Source organism: Tupaia chinensis, unplaced genomic scaffold, assembly GCF_000334495.1.
Source record: "Tupaia chinensis unplaced genomic scaffold, TupChi_1.0 Scaffold144069_1, whole genome shotgun sequence".
Classification (NCBI taxonomy): Eukaryota; Metazoa; Chordata; class Mammalia; order Scandentia; family Tupaiidae; genus Tupaia; species Tupaia belangeri.
In genome coordinates this window covers 42,467-63,317 of record NW_006203922.1, presented here as the reverse complement: position 1 = coordinate 63,317, position 20,851 = coordinate 42,467, and the positions used below count along the sequence as shown (strand labels likewise).

The 20,851-nt window shown below is 37.5% G+C and overlaps 1 pseudogene; it reads left to right on the top strand.

Annotated features, from left to right (window-relative positions):
- LOC102484893 (vomeronasal type-2 receptor 26-like) overlaps nt 1–20,851 on the top strand; it is a 36,701-nt pseudogene that overhangs the window by 1,456 nt on the left and 14,394 nt on the right.

Genomic DNA, 20,851 nt, shown 5'->3' with positions numbered 1-20,851 from the left:
AATCTAATCTTTTCTGGAAAGTATCCTACTTCTTTGTAAGTTATAAGGCTCATTTGTGCCATGATGGTTTTGCAGACCTGAGAGTGATATTGGACATAGCAATGAAATGCCTTCTGTACACTAGTGAGGAAGCCACCAATGACTGATATTATTCCTTCCCCTCCTTTTCAAAGTATCATACAGAATTAGGTCATTGTGGATTTACTTTTTTTTTATTTAGAGAGATGCTTTTGCTATAGGACACATGTGATTGCCAAAGAGAGAGAGAAAAAGTGAAAAATCACCCCGTGAGGATAATGGTTACACCACAATTTCTTCTCCATTTTCTTCCATTCCAGGATTTTGGGTATGCATGCACAAGTGCTCAGCATGAGTTTTAAACTTGAGGGTCCAGGGCTCAAACCATAGTCAGTCATGCATGAGTTCAGTTCCTTAACTACTATGCCACCTGCTACTCCAACTTTTTTATATTTTAACACCATTTTTTAAAGTCCAAATTATAAGAGCAATTATGTGATACAGATACTTTGGCCTCTCTTAGTCACAAAATTACAAAACTTGTTGTGTGAGGATAGGATGGTCCCCAAAGCCTTACCTGGTCTTTATGAAATCATAAGGTCTGGGGGAGAAAAACAGTGCAAAACATGTTTTTCCCAAATTGTTTTTCACTAAAATGGAAGGTGGCAGGTGCAGAGCCCCAGGGCAGAGAGATCCTCAGAGCCCCTGGATGGGACTTAAGTGAAACAATAAAAAGACAGGGAAACCAGGGCTGTTCAGATAAAGCACAAGTCTCAGCAACATGGCTTCTGTAGAAATGCCTTTTTAAAAGTTCTAGTTATGTCCCTGTCTGTCATGCCAGTCTGGAAAAAATTTGTACAGGTTGAAGGCAGACTGTGGAAGTGAGAATCGTTTGTGCCCTCCACAGAGTTGACTCTTCCTGCAGAGTACTGAGCCTGCAGACACAATCCAGTTCCATCTCCTCCTCAGCTCTTACACATAGGGCTTTTTATCTGTGCCGGGCTAGCTCAGACATGTCATTACCTTTGATTAGTGTCTTGCTACTTCTGCAGCCTTTACAAATGGCATGTGAGATGAAAAATTTTACCTGTCATAGATACTGGAAGCCAAGTGTCTACAAGGATGGGGACCTGGTACTGGGCGGGTTTTTCCCTCTTGACATCATGGAAGAAAATGAAACTGTAAGCCAACTACATTTTCTGATGAGGCCACCTCAAGAAGTGTCAAAACCTCTGTAAGTTGTTGGTTATATGTATGTGTAAATGTGTTTATACCTGTGTAATAATGTAGTTTGAATCTCTGTGTGTGTGATTAATCCCATTGAGAATAATCAAGTGTGCACAGAAATGAGAGAAGAGCACAGTTGTGAACTCAGGATGCCTTGTTATCCTTTTATCATCTTTCTTCTTCTCATTTTCAGTGTTTCTTCATTTCTTTCAAGACAGAAGAGAGAATTAATATAGCTTGTTGTCCACTCCATCAACACTACCTTCATATTTAGTGGGAGGCTCAGAATGAGATTGTTGGTACCTTTGCACTTTTCCCACCAAAACTCATGTAGTGAGGTGAGGCCTGCATGCATATTGTGACACTGAGCTCCTGACATGAAGTTAATGCTAGAATCAAGGTGCTGACTGAATGCTCAATGCTGACTGGGGAATGGTAAAAGTGTGCTTTTTAAAGAGAGAAGTCATAGGTATCTGAAGGCTGCCACCATATATAAACCAGTGATGATATCCACACCCCAATTTCTGCTCTATTCTCCTCTCAGGATTTTGGGCATGCATGCACAAGTTCCTGTCATAATTTTCAAGCTTCCAGGCCCAAGACATGTACTGTGGTTATCCATGTGAGACTCCAGTACCTTAACTACCATGCCACCTTCTGGTCCTTTCATGATATCATTTACAGCACAGTAAAGAAAGCTTCCTTTAAAGTCTCAAAATATACATGGGAAATGTGGCCATGAGATTTTGCAGTAGTTCAAAAATATTAGGTTCTAATCTGAATATATCGAGGATAAATAAAATTTGTACCCAAAAAGAAAGGTGGGAATAATTGTATAGAAAATTACTAAGTAGTAACATTAGAGGCAATAGAGATTCTGGCCAAATCCACTTGTATGGATTATATACAAGTTTCCAGATAGTCCTGGGAGAATTTTCAGATGTCTGATTAAAGCTTTATCTAGCACAAGCCAGTAAGTAGACTAGTGGTTGAGGCGCTGTATGATGTGTTCATAATTCTAGTTGCAGATCCAGATGTTTGAATCTCAATTTGTGCTCCACACAGTGACTGATTTCAGTCTGATTTTAGACCACCTAATGGGGAATCATAAATTCCTCTGAAACTAGTAATGGGGGCATAGTGAACATTCACCAGACCACAGAAAGAAAACCACAGTAACTGCTTTATGCCGAGTTCATCTCCTATCTACCTAGAGTGGGGTCTAACTCCAAACTCAGCATAGAACTTAAGGCAGCTGCTTCCCACATGGCTGATTACATGGTTAAGGTCCTGAATTGAGTTGTTTGATAAACATGAGAGGTGGGGATATGCCTGCATGTACAATAATCCCAAAAGAAGAATGGAGGAGAAGGCATCATGGCATGACTTTCTCCACAGGGAACTCTCTCTCTCCTCCTGTTTCATTCTGGGGGGTGCCCACAGCCTATAGCAAAAAAAAAAAAAAATAGTAAAAATAAAACATAAGAACCAATTTATAAAAAACAGTGTTCTGATTACATAAAAATCTTTAGTCTACCATGCTTTATTAACAAATCAGGGAAACAGTAGATGGTGGAGCATTAAGTCATTGAACTTCCACTTCGCTGATTGCAGTTTGAATGCTGAACTTGATGTCTTCAAAATTATGCTGGGAACATGTAAATGTGGCCCCAAAATCCCCAAAAGAAAATGAAGAAGGGATTGCAGCATGGCCATACCTTCTTGAGGGATGATTTCTCACTTTTCCTCTCATGTTCTCTTTCTCTAAGGTACACTCTCTGTGACAACAACCTTTCAAAAAAGAAAAGAAAAAACACTTTGAATGTTTAAATTAAGGTTTAGATGTAAGAAATTAACACCAGAATAATTACACAGAGAACAGAGAAAGAATTAAAGACAGTATATAATACTAATTTGATAACCAAAACATGAGCTATTTATTGTTATTATTTTTTAAATTTCATTTTCTTTTATACATTCAATCACATTATTTGGCTTACAGAATGGATATTTCAACAGGTGAGCATTTCTCCCTAGTACAGTTGATAAAACTACAAAATACCTTCAACAGATAACACCGTATTTCTTTGTGCCATTAATGCTTTGCCTCCCTATTTTTCTTCTAAATGTCCTTCCTCAGACCCTCCTCTTTCACACACACTATATCTGGAATTTACAACTATATACTCTGTTTCTATATCCTTTAGTCAATTAGATTCAGTCATGAGCTATTTTTAAAACTCAAAACATACTTTTAGCAAATATTTTTTTAAGAGCTGAGAATTTCTAAGAGGAAAATGAACAATTATGAAGACCAATTAACTACAGAGAAAAAAAATTTAACAAATTTGTAAAACAATTTGATGCTGCCAGTAATTGACTAGAAGATTTTAATTAAATGTTCAATTTTGGACAAAAACATATTTAACAACAGTTTTTTTAGAATTAACATTTTAGTGTATAAAATATAGAAAGAGTCACCTAAACGTACCTGAAATATGCCAAGTAGTTGAAAAACTGGCAAACCAGATACTATTTATACTTTCTTTATTTCTTTAAAGAATTATTTATTTAATATTATTTATCATTATTATTTTGTTTTTGAATTTGCAACAGGCTTGTGTGCTCACCAGAGAGACATAGAGGAGTGGGGAGAAAGTGAGAAATCAAGCCATCAGGAATAGGACTTGAAATGTGGTTGACCATGTGTGAGTCCAGAGCCTTAAACACCATGCCACCTGCTGGCCCTGACAGATGCTATTTAAATGTTCCAGAAAATAGAAAAAATAAGAAATGCTTTAATCATGGTTTCTGGAACTAAATAGAAACAAGGCGACATGTGGGATATAACCAATTCTACAAGGGTTAATAAGGTGAGTGTACACATGGTGACTGTAACTCATGATTGAATACTATTTATTCTAATACTGCCAAAAGACTATGATACTAAAGTTCTCATCACAGAAAATGTGAAATATTTCAGGTGATATATGTAGTAATGGCCTTACTTCAATTGTTGATGTCATATTTAAAAATCTTAAAACTATTTTGTATTTTATAAATATACATATCTGTAATTTTTCTATATATAAATATTTTAATAGTATGAATAAAGTGAATGTGTGCATTTTAGTCCTATTCTTTTTAAAATTAATTTTAAAAATTATTATTCATAAATTAAAACGCTATACATCATTTAGATTGTGAAGACTTTACACCTCAGTCCAGCCCAGTTAAGACTATTGTACACATCCTCATCAACACATAAAAAGACTTCATCTGTGTTCCACAAGTGCCTTACCTCTCCTTTTTTCCCCTAATTTTCTTTTCTATGCTCTTTCCCTCCCATACTCTTTTTCCACTTGTCTCCAGTGTCCATTACAATTTTTAATGCTTTTATGTTCTTCACTCTTTCAGTCTCTACCATAGAGTGCAGACAGTTGGTATATGTTAAGTGAAGACATACAATGTCTCTCTTCCATAGCCTGACTTGCTTCACTCAGCAACAAATCTTCCATATTCATCCACTTTCTTTTTTCTTTTCTTTTCTTTTTTTTTTTTAGGAGAGATTTCTGCTATAGGGCATGTGCGCTTGCCAGAAAGACAGAGAGAGACAGAGAGACAGAAAGTGAGAAATCACTGCCCAGGGAGGATGACCATGCCACAATCCCTTCTCCTCCATTCTCCTCTTAGGATCTTGGGCATGCACACACACACACATGGCGTGAGTTTAAGCCACTGGGATCAGGACTCAAACCGTGGTCAACTCTATGGGAGTTCAGCGACATAGCCATTACACTAACTGCTGGTCCCATATTCATCCACTTTCTATAAAATTACAGAGCCTTATTGTTTTTTATGGCTGAATAGTATTCCATGGAATATATGAGCCATAATTTTTCAATCCATTCATTTGTTTGTGGACATTTAAGTTGGTTCTACGATTTAGCAATCATGAATAATGCTACAATGTAAATAGTTGTGAAGTGCTTTTCTGACCAAGTGCTCTCCTCCTATTCTTTGGGTACATACCCAAGAGTGGAATTGCCAGGTCTTGTCTTAATTCTATTTGAAGGTCTTTGATGAAGCTCCATATCATTCTCCACAGTGGCTGGACCAATTTACATTACCAACAACAGTGTAGGAGTGTCCCCCTTTCACCAAATCCTCTCCAGCACTTATTATTATTATTTGTTTTATTTTTTAATCTTTGCCTTTCTTTCTTTCTTTCTTTCTTTCTTTCTTTCTTTCTTTCTTTCTTTCTTTCTTTCTTTCTTTCTTTCTTTCTTTCTTTCTTCTTTTTTTGGAGAGGCTTTTGCTATAGGGCATGTGTGCTCACCAGACAGACAGAGAGAGACAGAGAGACAGAAAGCAGGAAATCACCCCCCAGGGGGGATGGCCATGCTGCAATCCCTTCTCCTCCATTCTTCTCTTGGGATCTTGGGCACACACGCACACGCGCCCAGTGTGAGTTTAAGCCACCAGGTCTGGGACTCAAACCGTGGTCGACTATGTGGGAGTCCAGCAACATAGCCATTACGCTTACTGCTGGTCCCAGTCTTTGCCATTCTAACTGGGGTTAGGTGATATCTCATTGTGGTTTTGATCTGCATCTCCCTTACAATGAGGGATATTGAGCATTCTTTCATATGCTTTTTGACTGTTCCTATAGCTCCCTTTGAGAGGATTTTTTTTTCCACCTCATTTTCCCATATTTTAATTGACTTAATCATTTTCTTCTGGGTAAGCTGCTTGAGTTCCCTGTGTATTCTGGTTATCAGGTCCTCATCTGAGGCACAGTTAACAAAAATTCTCTCCCATTCCAAGGTTTGGCAGTTCACACAAATTATGGTATGCTTGCTGTGCAGGAACCCCTTAATCTCATGTAATCCCATCTGTTTATTTTGGGGATTATTGCCTGTGCTTTGGGGGTCTTGCTCAAGAAGTATTTGCCTATCCCGATGTCTCCCAGTTTCTCCAGTGTTTTCTACCAGTAGTTTTATAGTTTGCGGTCTTAGGTTTAGATCATTGATTCACTTTGAGTTGATTTTTGTTAATGGTTAAAATAGGGGTTCAGATTCATCTTTCTGCAGGTGGATACCCAGTTTTTCAAACACTATTTGCTGAAGAGGTTGCCCTTGTCCCACTGGATTGACTGGTACCCTTTGTCAAAGATGAGTTGGTTGTATGTTTTGGGGGTTATTTCTGGAGTCTCTACTCTATTCCATTGGTCCTCATGTTTATTTTTGTGCCAATATCATGCTGTTTTGATTATCACAGCTTTGTAATATATTTTGGGGTCAGGAAGTGAGATGCCATCTACTCTTGTCTTCTTGCACAGGATGGCTTTAGCAAAATGGGGTCTTTTATGGTTCCAGACAAAATCTATGATTGTCTTTTCTAGGACTGTGAAAAATGTCTCTTGTAATTTTATAGGGATTTCATTAAATATGTAGATTAATTTGGGTAGGATTGACATTTTGATTAAATTGATTCTGCCAATCCAGGAACATGAGATACCCTTCCACATTTTACTGTTTTTTTCTATTTCTTTTTTAAGGTTTTCCTTGTAGAGGTCTTTTACTTCCTTGGTTATTTTTATTCCTAATTATCTTATGCTTCTTGTGGCCATGGTAAATGGAATTACTTTCTTCAGTTCTGCCTCTGTCTGCTTGTTGTTTGCATATAGAAATGCTATAGATTTTGTAAGTTAATTTTGTATCCTGCCACTTTACTGTATGCATTTATTACTTCGAGAAGTTTTTTCATGGATACTATTGGGACTTCTATGTATACAGTCATGTCATCTGCAAACAGAGGTAATTTCAGCTCTTCTTTTCTTATTGGAATGCCTTTTATTTCCTTCTCTTGTCTGATCACATTGGCTAGACCTTCCAGTACTATATTGAATAAGAGCAGACAAAGTGGACAGCCTTGTCTTGTACCAGTTTTTAGTGGAAAACCTTTAAGCTTTTTCCCATTCAGTATAATGTTAGCTGTAGGTTTTTTATAAATAGCTTTTATTATGCACAGGTTATTTATTACTGATTCAATCTCATTCCTTTATAGGTTTATTCATGCTTTCTGTGTATTCCTGAGTAAATATTGGTAGATTATATGTGCCCAGGAATTTGTCCATCTCATCCAGGTTTTCTTCTATGTTGGCGTAGACTCAATCATACTATGTGTGGGAAGCTGCGCACCAGCGAGTCTGCTGAGGTTTCTCAGAGAGCAAACAATTACCATGATTGGTTCCCTTCCAAAAACCTGACCTTCGAAACCTTGCTCTGGACGACGACCAGGAAGACGACAACTGAAGAGCCTGAAGAGCTGAAACACCGCGCAGTCTCCGGACGACCCTGAAGATCCTGAAGAGCTGACACTGCATCGTCTCCAGATGACCTGGGAGACCCTGAAGAGCTGTAACACTACATCATCTCCGGACGACCCTGAAGAGTTGTGATACCGCGTCGTCTCCGTGCTGCTCACAGTAGACGACGCGACCCTTAAGAGCTGTGACACTGCGTCGTCTCTGTGCTGCACCGTGCTGCCCACAATAAACAGATGACACTGTCGTCTCTGTGCTGGAACACTACGCTGCTTGCCCCGGCTCTCACTCCTTCACTCAGGAAACCCGTTCGGCTGTCCCCCCGGGTCGGGACAACTATGCTCTAATGATGTCTTGTATTTGTGTTATTTCTGATGTAATGTTGCCTGATTTGTTGTGTATTTGACTTATCTCACTCCTTTTCCTCTTCTTAATTAGTCTGGCTAATGGTGTGCCAATCTTGTTTTTCTTTTCAAAAAACAATCTTTTGCTTTCATTTATTTTCTGTATAGTTTGCTTATTTTCTATTTCATTTACTTCTGCTCAAATCTTTATTATTTCTTTTCTCCTGGGGCTTTTTGGATTTTTTTCTGTTGCTTTTTCAATTCTCTGAGGCATGATGTTAGGTAATCAATTTGCCTTCTTTCCATCTTCTTCTTATGCGGACTAATTGCTATACATTTCCCTCTTATGACTGCTTTTGCAGCTTCCTAAAGATTATAGAAAAACTCGTGTCCTCATTGTCATTGGTTTCCATGAATGTTTTGATTTCAGTCTTAATTTCTTCAGTAGTTACATAGTCATTCAGGAGTAAGCTACTTAGTTTCCATGTATTTGTGTATTTTTGAGAATTTCTCATGAAATTAAAATCAAGTTTAATTCCATCATGGTCAGAGAATATCCTGGATATAGTTTCTATGCCTTTGAACATGTAGAGTCTTGCTTCGTGCCCTATCATATGGTCAATCTTTGAAAAAGTTCCGTGTGGGCGTGAGAAAAAGTTTATCTAGTGGTTTTCGGGTGGAAAGTTCTATAGATGTTTGTTAAGTCCATTTGATTTATGGTATCATTTAGATCCTTTACCTCTTTACTTATTTTTTGTCTAGATGATCTGTCCAGAGGAGATAGTGAGGTGTCAAAGTTTCCAACAATAGTGTGTTGTAGTCTATCTCCCCTTTTAGATCTAATAGTCTTTCTTTCACATATTTGGGTGGTCCTGTGTTAGGTACATAGATATTTGTTAGCATTATATCTTCTTGATGGATTAACCCTTTTACTACAATATAGTGCCATTCTTTGTCTCTCGAACAGTTTTTGTTTTAAAGCCTATCTTGTCAGAAATTAGTATCGTTACTTCAGCTTTTTTTTTTTTTGCTTCTCATTTGCATGGAATACCTTTTCCCAACTCTTTGCTCTTTGTCTATGTGTGTCTTTATCCATGAGATGCATTTCTTGTAAACAACAAATAGAAGAATTCTGTTTTTTATCTATTCAGCCAGTCTGTGTCTTTTGATTGAAGAATATAATCCATTAACATTCAATGTTATTATTGATATTTCTAGACTTTTCCTTACCTTTAAGTTGGCCATTGTCTTGGTTGTCTTTCATTCCCTTATTTCTGGCTGATCATTCTTAGTTTTCTTGGAACAGGACTCTCTTCAGAGTTTCTTGAAGAGTTGGTCTGGTGTTGGCTAATTCTTTCCGGTTTTCTTTGTTTGAGAAGATTTTTTTTTCCTCATATGAAGGATAACATTTCTGGATATAATAACCTTGGTTGAAACTGTTTCTCTCTTAACACTTTCAATATGTTTTCCCCTTCTTTCCTTGCTTTCATTTTCTGTTGAAAGATTCGGAGTTACCCTGATGAAATGACCTTTGTAAGTCACTTCTCTTTTCTCTCTTGGCAATTTTATTATCTTGTTTTTATCTGTGGTCTTGGCCATTCTGGCTAAGATGGGCCTTGGGGAAGATCTTCTTGGGTTGATTCTACTTGACGTCATTTGTATTTCTTGTGTCTCTATGTATAAGTGCTTCTCTAGACTTGGGATGTTTTCTTCCAGAATTTTATAAAATAGACTTTCCGTGTCCATATTAGTTTCTTCACCTTCTGAGATACCAATTATTCAGATGGTTGGAAGTTTAATACAGTCCAATATTTCTTGTATATTATCCTATTTTTTTTGTTGTTATTTTCTCTATCTTTTGGTGATATTTTTAGGTCAGAGGTTTTATCTTCTATGCCAGAAATTCAATATTCAACAAGGTCTAATTGACTTTGAATACTTTCAAGAGCATTTTTTATTTCCTGTATTACAGACTTCATCTCTAATAGTTCCATCTGATTCTTTCTGAGTGTCCATTTCTTTTTTATATCCTGGAATGACTTTCTAATCTCCTGTAGCTCATTGTCCCTTTTCTGTTCCAACTGATAGAATTTTTTTTGAGAGTTTTTTGCTATAGGGCATGTGTGCTCATGAGACAGACAGAGAGAGACAGAGAGACAGAAAGTGAGAAATCACCCCCCCCAGGGGAGATTGTCACACCGTAATCCCTTCTCCTCCATTCTCCTCTCAGGATCTTGGACACGCACGCACACATTCCTGGTGTGAGTTTTAAGCCACCGGGTCTGGGACGCGAACCAAGGTTGACTACATGGGAGTCCAGTGACATAGTCATTACGCTAACTGCTGGTCCCTCAACTGATAGAATTTTGTCTCTATGAATATTCTACATTTTTTTCTCTGACATTTTGGTAACATCTGCTTTTTCAAGAGATGGAGGGGAGTTATTGTGTTCTTTGGATGGAGACATATTTCCTGGTATATTCAGACCTGAGACTCTTCTTCTAATTCCATCCATGGGGAGAGGTATTCATTTTTGGATACCATTTTGTAAAATGTTTCTTTCACTGGGAACAAGTGTGCTTCATTTTTTGTAGACTGATGTGTGCCAAAGTATTTCTTTTGCTGTGTTTTGTGATGTGGTCTGCACAGGAGAAGTCTTCTATTCAAGAGTCCAAAGAGCAGTCTTTCCTTTTTCACAAGTGGTTATGTAAAAGAGAGAATCCCAGGGAGCCTCACAATACCAGGGTATTTGAAAATTGTGTTTCTGGATCTGTCTAACCCCTTATGGTGCATGGAGGATTGGCAGGAGATGACAATATAAGATGGGAGAGAAACAAATGTGTAAGAAAATAAAGTGTGAGGTGCACAATTTTGACAGGGGTATGGAGATGGAAATGGGCTCTGCTGAAGAGCTTGGAGGTAGTCCTGTGGGGTAAGGAGAAATGGGAAATTTAAAAAAAAGAAAGAAAGAGAGAAGAGGAAAAAAGGCCTATCTTACTGACAGAGAGAGAGGGTCACTGTGGTTGGGCAACCAAAGCTGGAGCTGGAGCAAGGAGGCCCTGATTCACTGTCCCTGAGTCCAGGGGTCTGGAGATAGAAATGGGAGAGCTGGGGGCAGTCCTGTGTGGTAAGGAGAAGTGGAGAATTCTTTAGTTATATTCTGAAAGAAATTTGTCATTTTCTCTATATATTAATGATCCTCCTTTAAAATCATCTCTGTTCAGACAACAATGTCATCATCCACCTCAATGACACCTCATCTCACTCACAAGACCTTCAAAGCCTCTCTTCATTGTTTGGACATGATTTGCTGAAGCAGAGGGAAAAAATGCATTCAAAGTTTTCTGAAACCCTGGGAACATTATTCACACTGGCTCTGTGTACCATTGCAAAAGAATCTCTGAGTTAGAACCTGGGCCTATAAAGTTATGTTTTTTTGGCTTGGTTGAGGAATTTACCCTGAATCGCATGACTTGACAGTATTTCCTAATGCTGTCCCCTCTGTTTAGGTACCAGTGGCAGAACTACAGATATGTATTGGCCTTTTACTTTGCCATTAAGCAGATCAATAAGAGTCCCCATTTACTCCCCAACCTCTCCCTTGGGTATGATTTCTACAATGCATTTCCCAGTGACAAAAGAACTTTAGAAAGTGCTCTATTTTTGCTCTCTGGAGGGAATCAGCCCCTGCCAAACTACAACTGCCAGACACAGAAACAACCTGTTGCTATTATTGCAGGAAACATGCCAATATTTTCAGCCCAAGTTGGAACCCTATTGGAGCTCTACAAAAACCCACAGGTAAGTGGGTTTTCAGGTTAAAGCATGAAAATTGGATAGCTCCTAATGTAATCCTCTTACATCTGAGCAGAGAAAACATGGAAGCTGGGTTTACATACCTTTAGATGCTCTCAGTACTTCTCTTGGTTATTTGAACACAACTTGCTTAAACAGAGGAAAAAAAGCACAGGTTCTTTCCTGGTCATGGGACTATTAACAGTACAAGGATTAGAAAGAAAAAGAACTATAGTAGGACACCTGGTGATATGGTGGTTAATGTGCCTGGATTTCACTTGGCTGACTGCATGGCACAAGTCTTGATTTTGGTATCCTGGAGAACACACTGGTCATATGTGCTTGTATGCCCCAAATCCCAACATAGAAAGAATATTGGTATGACCATCCCCTATGAGGGGTGATTTCTCACTGCCCCCCCCTCTCTCTCTGTGGCAAACACACATGCCCTATAACAAATTAAAATTAAAAAGTAGTAAAATTTGTCAAGTTCCACCCATATTTCTTTCTATAGCCATGACATCCAAACCCCAGGAATGGGAATATTGATGGCTCTCTTAAAGATGCTTTTTAAAAAGTGCCCACAGTATAGGGAACCATCTGATCTTATGACAGGACAATATTAGGGTGGTGTTCAGAGGACAATTAGGCAGAAAAATATAAAAACTTTTGCATTCATTATCACTTTGGACAAGTAAATAATATCTCAGCACTGGAAATCCTCCAAACTCACAGAATGGCTCAGTTCCCCCAGCTGAGGTTTACCACATCCCTCTGCCCTTCCTCACATCCATGCAGGTGGATCTCTTGGAAGCACTTCCAGTTACTCTGAGCATGACAACTCTCCACCTCAGAGGTTCTTCCAGGGAAATTGTCTTATAAAAGTTTCAGGAGACTTTATTTGTAAACACAGCATTAGCATAGAATAATTATGTTGTAGAAAAATTTATTTTAAAAATATCATAGAGGCTATATGTTTGTGTTTACAAGACAATTTTGCTATAGGGCACACGTGCGCTCACCAGACAGACAGAGAGAGACAGAGAGACAAAAACCAGGAAATCACCCCCCAGGGGGGATGGCCACGCTACAATCCCTTCTCCTCCATTTTCCTCTTCGGATCTTGGGCACACATGCACATGCACCTGGCGTGAGTTTAAGCCACTGGGTCCGGGACTTGAACTGCGGTCGACTATGTGGGAGTCCAGTGACATGGCCATTACGCTAACTGCTGGTCCCAAGACAATATATTTTAAGCTGTGTTGATAAGAAGCAATATGAAAAGCTCAATACATAATTTCTTCTCACAGTTTAAGATTTTAAACTTGATCCACATTTGTCACATGGGCCCAGGAAGGCAGAATCATTATCATCTTGCTGTGCAATCTTTATAAATTTTATGCATACCTCAGTTCCTACTGTAGGCAATAAATCATGTATTGAACCTTATAGTTTTTCTTTCACTCTTTGGTCTGGAAGTGATATTGTCACCTGTACTAATCACTGTTTCAAAAAAAAAAAAAAAAAAAAAAAAAAAAAAAAAAAAAAAAAAAAAAAAAAACGGGACTGAAAACAGTTTTCTAATGGTCATATTGACAAAATATAATTATTTCCACAGCTTGCAATATCTTCACTGAATATTCTATTCTATTGTCTAAACAGGTAGAGAATTAGCTCCTCCTTGATTAAGTGGAAAAAAAAATTTTTTTTTTGAGAGGTTTTCGCTATAGGGCACATGCGCTCGCCAGACAGACAGAGAGAGACATACAGATAGAAAGCGAGAAATCACCCCCCAGGGGGGATGGTCACAGCGCAATCCCTTCTCCTCCATTTTCCTCTTGGGATCTTGGGCACACATGCACACACGCCCAGCGTTGAGTTTTAAGCCACCGGGTCTGGGACGCGAACCGCGGTCGACCACGTGGGAGTCCAGTGACCTAGCCATTATGCTAACTGCTGGTTCCCAAGTGGGAATTTTTAAAAAAAATCACACTAAATTCAGAATCACATTTTTTTGTGCAAATTTCAAAACTGTATTTTTCAAAATAAAAAACACACATTTTTACAGACAATATAAACAAGAATTGAAAAAAAAATTTTGCTCAGGCACAAGCATATACAGATGCGTTAATTATACACATATGCCTACAAGTGTGCTTGCAAAAAGTTCATTGGAAATAGACACACGGTTCTAGGCATGAACACTATGTAGTGTTACAATTCTATATTCAAACTAGGAAAATTGATGGTATGTTGCATTCACTTACAAGTACACAAAATGCAAAATACAGTTCAACTTCTTTATAAAAAAAACTGCAATTCACATTTTCCAAGGTGAGGGGCTCTGACTGCAAGGAGAACTAGGTCAGAGTAAAATTTTTGCATTCCCTTTTGACTGTCACCAAATAGGCAAAACATTTCCTATTCTAGGATTTAAAAAAAAAACACTGGTGTGTGAAGTGAATCAACTGAATAACATTTAGAAAGTTGCCCACTGACCTCACTGGCCCACTGGCAAATCCAACCAGCCCCCAGAAATGCTCTAGTGCAGTCTGTGATGGATAAATGGCTAATACATGATTCCTCCCTTCTCTAGAAATAGAATCAGATTTCTGCATGGGAAAGCCTTTGTAAATTTAAGTTTATTACACATAACACATACTAATTATTTTTAATCAACGGATGCCCTGCAATTTTATGGTGTACAAGACACTTGTACATAGGTGACTGATGTACTTGGTAGGCCACATATTTTGCTCAATATTGTATCTACATTTCTCATGCAGAAACTTCAGGGCAGTTAGTTTAATTTTTTAAAAAAAATTTAGAAAAGGTTTTTATCTCATTTGCCTCACCAGCAAGTTTCATAAATAACCTCTCCCCACCTCTTAATTTTAGTAAAAGTTGAAAACAAAAAAACCTGAGAAGTCTGAATTTTAGTTAAATGACTCCAATCTGGCATTTAATGCTGTTTATATAAAAAAAAAAGTATAAGATTTTTTTCTTTTTTTTTTTTAAATTCTGGTCACATATGGTCCTTTTGATCCCATCCTTAGTGATAAAGACCAATTTCCATCAGTTTATCAGATGGCCACCAAGGACAGCTCTTCAGCTTATGGAATCATCTGCTTGTTGCTGCATTTTGGCTGGACGTGGGTGGCGCTCTATGTATCTGATGATATGCAAGGGGAGCAGTTCCTTCAGGATGTAAAAGCAAAGATGAGAGAAAATGATATCTGTGTGGACTTTACAGAAAAGCTCCCTGCCACAAAAGGTGTCTTTTTATATCATGACTTAAATGTTGTAAAGAGGATCAGAGTTTCATCTGCAAATGTGTATATAATACATGGTGATGAATGGAGTATCCTGAGCATGGGATGGGAACAAAATGTTAATTTTATTTTGGGAAAGGTATGGATCATGAGAAATCTCCACTCTCCAGAGTTGGAAGATATGTTGCGTATTTTGAGTTGCATGCCATACACTTTCATTGGAAGCCTTTTTATTTCAAACCAGAAAAGGAGTATTCCTGGTTTTGAACAATTTCTCAAGACAGCCAACCCTTTCCAATACCCAGAAGATTTTTACTTCGGTAGACTCTGGGATTATGTTTTTAATTGCTCACTTAGTTGGCCACTATGTAGCAAACTTGGAGACTGCCCACCAAATACTTCCATAGAGTTTCTGCCATTTAATTTTTACACGATGACAATATCTGACTCCAGTTATTTTATTTATAGTGCTGTGCATGTGGTGGCGCAAGGTATCTTCATCAGATGCTTCTGCAAAAAATAGAAATGGGATCCACAGGAGAAGTAGACCAGCCTATTCTTCCCTGGCAGGTAAACATTCTTCACAAGCACCTGATAATATTTGGAGGCTGTTTTGTTTTGTTTTGTTTTTAAAAAATTATTTCTTTCATAGGTCATGTGTTTTCACCAGAGAGACATATTGAAAGAGAAAGAGAAGTCATTCCCCAGGGGATATGGCCACAGCACAATCCCTTCTGCTCCATTCTCTTCCTGTGATTTGGGCACCAACCAAACGCTCATTCCTGGATTGATTTTCCACATTACAGGTCTGAGATTCAAACCATGGTCAGTCATATGGGAGTGCTCTTTTACCATCAAATCACCTCTGACCCCTGAAGTGTTTTTTTATTCTTATTATTTTAATTTTTTGTATTTAGCTTTTTCCTTTAGGGCAAGTGTGCTTACCAGAAAGGAAAAAGAAAGAAGAAAAGTGAAAATAACCTTCTAGGTAAATAGCCATGCTGCATGCAGTCACTTCTCTAGTCTTCTCTCAGGGTTTTGGGCATGCTCACACACATGCCTGGCACGGTTTTGAAGCCTCCAGATATAGAACTCAAGCTGTGGTAGGTCATGTGGAAACTCAATCACACTAACCACGAAGCCATGTATATTTTTTTGTGGCATTGAAAAAGATTATATATAGAGAATAAACCTTTTTCTCTAAAGGGAGCTATCCATTATTTGTACATGATAGATCCACTCTGTGTTTCTCTATGAATTGTTCTTGTAGGCTGGCTTCTTCCCATCACCCTCTTTCTCCTCTCTGTCCCCTCAACTTCACCATGTCTTTCCCTGTCCTTGATTTTGTAAAATTATGATAAGAGAAAGTATAGAAAGTAGTCACAATATAACCTTAACATAACTTAGAATGAACAGAGTTAAGATGGACAAAATATTGGAAGAAATGTTAGACTATGCTAACATCAGAATGACCATTTGGGGAGCATCTGAGCAGATGTGCTCTTTTACTGGTATGGATGACCTACAGGTGTTTGCAGTTATGTATTGTGCCTGTCTTAATTATAACAGAACTAATTTTAATTTTTCTTATACTGTCTTCAAAATCATGGAAGAAGAAACAGTGATCCAATTTTAAAACACTGAACCCCTTTTGGTGCATATAGACTCAGGATATCCTATTTGCTTTATAAATAAGTTTGTATTTTAAAGAAACACTAAATAATGGAACCAGCAGATGACATCATGGTTAAGGAACTGAACTCTCACATGATTGACTTTTTTGAATCCTGGGACTGTCCCTCTTGTTCTCTGTCTCTCTTCGGTGGTACACACACCATATAGAAAAACTTTTTAAAAATAAATAATAATTAATAAAATAAATAATTTAAAGAATATAAGCAAGTTCATTAATTATGTGGAAAATATCTTTATCAAAAAGTGACAATAAATTAGACAAATTTGGTGAGAAAACAAGTAAATACAATATACATACATAAAAATAAAGATAAGAAATTTAGTTTCCTTTTGAATTCTACTGTACTAGCAATAACAACATTTGATTTGCTCTTTGAAAAAGTTTGAAGTTGACTCTGGGAAAAACAAGTAGTTTTGTCAAAATGGTTACCTAGATATGTTAAAAATGAGAGTGCTTCTATTCTAAAAATGTAAAGACTGAGCAGTTGTCATATTGACTATGTTGCTGGACTCCTGTGTAGTTGACCAGTGTTCGAGTTCCAAACCTGGTGGTTTAAACTCACGCTTGGCACATGTGTGTGCGTGCCCAAGATCCTGAGAGGAGAATGGAGGAGAAGGGATTGTGGCATGGCCATCCTCCCGTGGGGGTGATTTCTTGATTTTTATCTCTCTGTCTCTCTCCGTGTTTTTGGCGAGCCCATGTGCCAAAACCTCTAAGGAAAATGTAAAGACTGAAAAAACAGTTGTATAAGCAATAAAAGTTAATTATTTTCTGCAAAAGAATGTCATAAATTCAAAAACAAAAGTCTAACATGTTTTATTAAAAATCTCCTTAGTGAGGCCTACAAGTGGTATATTGGTTAAATCTCTGGACTCCCACATGGCTGACTAGTTTGGGTCCTGGACCTGACAGCTTGCTTTCTCATTTTCCTTCTCTCTCTCTCTCTGTCTCTCTCTCATTAGCACCTATGCCCCATTGCAAATTTAAAATAATAATAGATAAAATTAAATAAATAATTCTCCAAACATTAACTCTTTAGTGGGATGAATCTATGGTCTATTGAATAAGGCAAATAAATTCCACATGACCCAAGTCCAAAACCTTTAGGCCTCAAAAACATGCCAGGCACGTGTGCATGCATGCATTCCTCAAATCCCCAAATAAAGGAGAAATAAAGAAGAGATTGCAGCTCATTCCCCATGGAGGCACTTCTTTTCTCATCTCTCATGTTCTATGTCTCTCTGCAATGTTTACTTGACTACCAGGAATAAAAACCTCTTTAGAATCTAAAAGTTTGGGGACCAAAGATGGCATAATGGTTATGTCACTGGACTCTCATGTAGTTGACCATGATTCAAATCTCAGACATGGAGGCTTAAAACTCATTCAAGTGATGTGTACATGCATGCCCCAAATTCCAAGTGGAGAATGGAGGAGAAGGGATTATGGCATGGCTATCCCTCCTGTGGGTGATTTCTTACTTGTTGTCTCTCTATTTGTCTCTCTCTGGCAAGAACGCATGCCCTATAGCAAAAATCTCTCTAAATAGAAAATAATTTAAAAGTTTTAAATTTATATATTTGTTACAAATTATTTCTTATTATGTCACATGACAATAACACTTTTACCAAAATAAGTCCAAAATAAAGATAAAGAACAAAATAGATTTGTTCTTTTTAAAAGTTTTATTGAGGTGCAAATAGTATCCCAAAATTGCACATATTTAATGTCCATTATTTGATAAACTTGAAGCACTATATACTTGTATACTACCCCTACCAGTATCAAGAATCTAAATATTTTCCTACATGTAGTACCTTTTAAAAGTTTTTCCTACAAGGGACCAGCCGGTGGCAGAGTGGTCACAGTGCTGAACTCCCACTTGGCTGACCAGTTCAAGTCTAGAACCTGGTGGCTTGCTTTCTCAGTTTCCCTCTCTTTCTGGTCAAATTTTTAAAATAGCAATAATAAAAAAATTAAACAAATCGTATTTTTTTTAGGGAAAGACGCAGAGGGGAAGTGAGAAATCACCACCCATGAGGAATAGTCATAATATAATCCTTTCTCCATCTCTGTTTTTATCTGGAATTTGGGACATGAACACACATGTGTCCAGTGTTTTGTTTTCTCTTAAAATAAATATTTATGTTATTTATTTTTATTTTTAAAAATTTGATCTGAGAAAGACAGAGAGAAAGAAGAAAGGAAAGTCAGAAAGCAAGCCATCAAGTCCAGAACTTAAACCACAGTCAGCCATGAGAGAGTCCAATGCCTTAACCTCCACACGAACTGTTGTCCCCATCCAGTGTGTTTTGTAGGCTGCAGGTACAGGAACAAAGATGCTGGCTTAGTGATGTGTGCTTTAGCCATTTTAATCACACCCCTCACTGACTGGACCCACCTGTGCCCTTTATAAATGACCAAGTTTAGCCTCTAATCAGTACAAGCCAGATTTTGTTAGTCTGAGTTTTATGAAAGTCCATTTACAAATCACTTTTTGGGAAACATTCTAGAATTTTTCTTATGAGCTACAACCACTCCTTATTGTTTTAGAAAGAAAAAAGAGAGTTTATCTCACATGACTACAGAACTGGTGACAACTGAATTCATCTTGAGCTCCTACAAAAAGGGGTAGAGATGATAAAATAGGATTACTTGATAGATATGGACTGTTGAACCTCTATATTTAATGCAGTCCTAATTTGTAAATTCTTCCTTTAATCCAGCTTCATCCATTTCTGAGTAAAAGTCAGTTGACAAATAGCATTGTGTACATCAAGCCCCTGGAAGAAATAAAAACAAACTATACAGTATGGTATCCACAATCTTGTGAGATTTTCTAATGGCAGTTTGCTGTTGGTTAAAGTAGGAGATTTTGTTTACAGGAGCACCCAAGATCAGGGTTTGGTCATCAATGAAAAGATGATAAACTGGCCTGTTAATTTCAAGGAGTTATGATGTCATTTCAATGTTAAATATATACAGAGGTATCTGAACAGAGTCCTGAAATGAAATAGTGTGACTACTCTTTTCTGTGTGTTTTTTTTTTTTGTGTTTGTCTTCCAATATTTAAAAATTTTAATTCTTTATATTTACATTTAATCATATACCTCTTTATAGTGTACAACACAACTTTTCCCAGCACAAGTACAGTGCATATCAGACAAGACAAAGACATTACCATCTACATTATCATCAGCAAATAGCTTTTTTTTATTTTTGTTCAGTTATATGTACTTCTTTTTCATCTTTTTTCCTCCTCCCCTAATACCCATCCTCCTATTATTCCTATTCTTACTATGTGTACTATCTACAGTTGCCCTCCTGGCTACTATACATTCCAATCTTTCAGTTTCTACTATAGATGCAGACATTCATGTATTTTATTTGGTTTTAATTTCTTTTATACAATAAATCACTATACTTAGTTTGTAAAGTGAATTTTCCAACATGAATATATTTCACACCAATCCAGTTGGGGATACTATACATGTTATCATCAACAGGTAATAATCAATTTCTATGTCCCATTAATGTCTTGCCTTTCCATTTTTCTTCTTAATGTCTTCCCTCACATTATCCTCCTTCTACCACCCACTTCCCACCCTAACATAGCATTCAATTTTCTTTTCACGTGCCCAGCAGGTGCTGTAGTGGTGAAGGAGCTGAGTTCTCACATGGCTAACCATGATTTTGTGTCCTGGATCTGGTGACTTGAAAATTAAGCCTGGCATGTGTATGTTCATGCATGCCCCAAATCATGAAAGGATAATTGGGGAAAAGGGTTTAAGCAATGACCAACTTCCTTAGGATTAATTTCTCACATATTGTTTTTCTCTTTGTATCTCTCTCTGGTGAAAGCAAATGACCTACAGTAGACACCTAAAGAAAAATTAATTAAACTCTTGCCTCAGTGAAAATACAAATTATTTTCTTAAATCTGCCTTTTACATCCTGACTTTATACTATGTAACTTTGCTTACATACATTCTTACTATAGAAAAACATGTTTTTTATATGCTGATTTGTTTTCTTTTTTTTTTGAGAAGTTTTCGCTATAGGGCGCATGCACTCGCCAGACAGACAGAGAGAGACATAGAGACAGAAAGCGAGAAATCACCCCCCAGGGGGGATGGTCACACCGCAATCCCTTCTCCTCCATTCTCCTCTC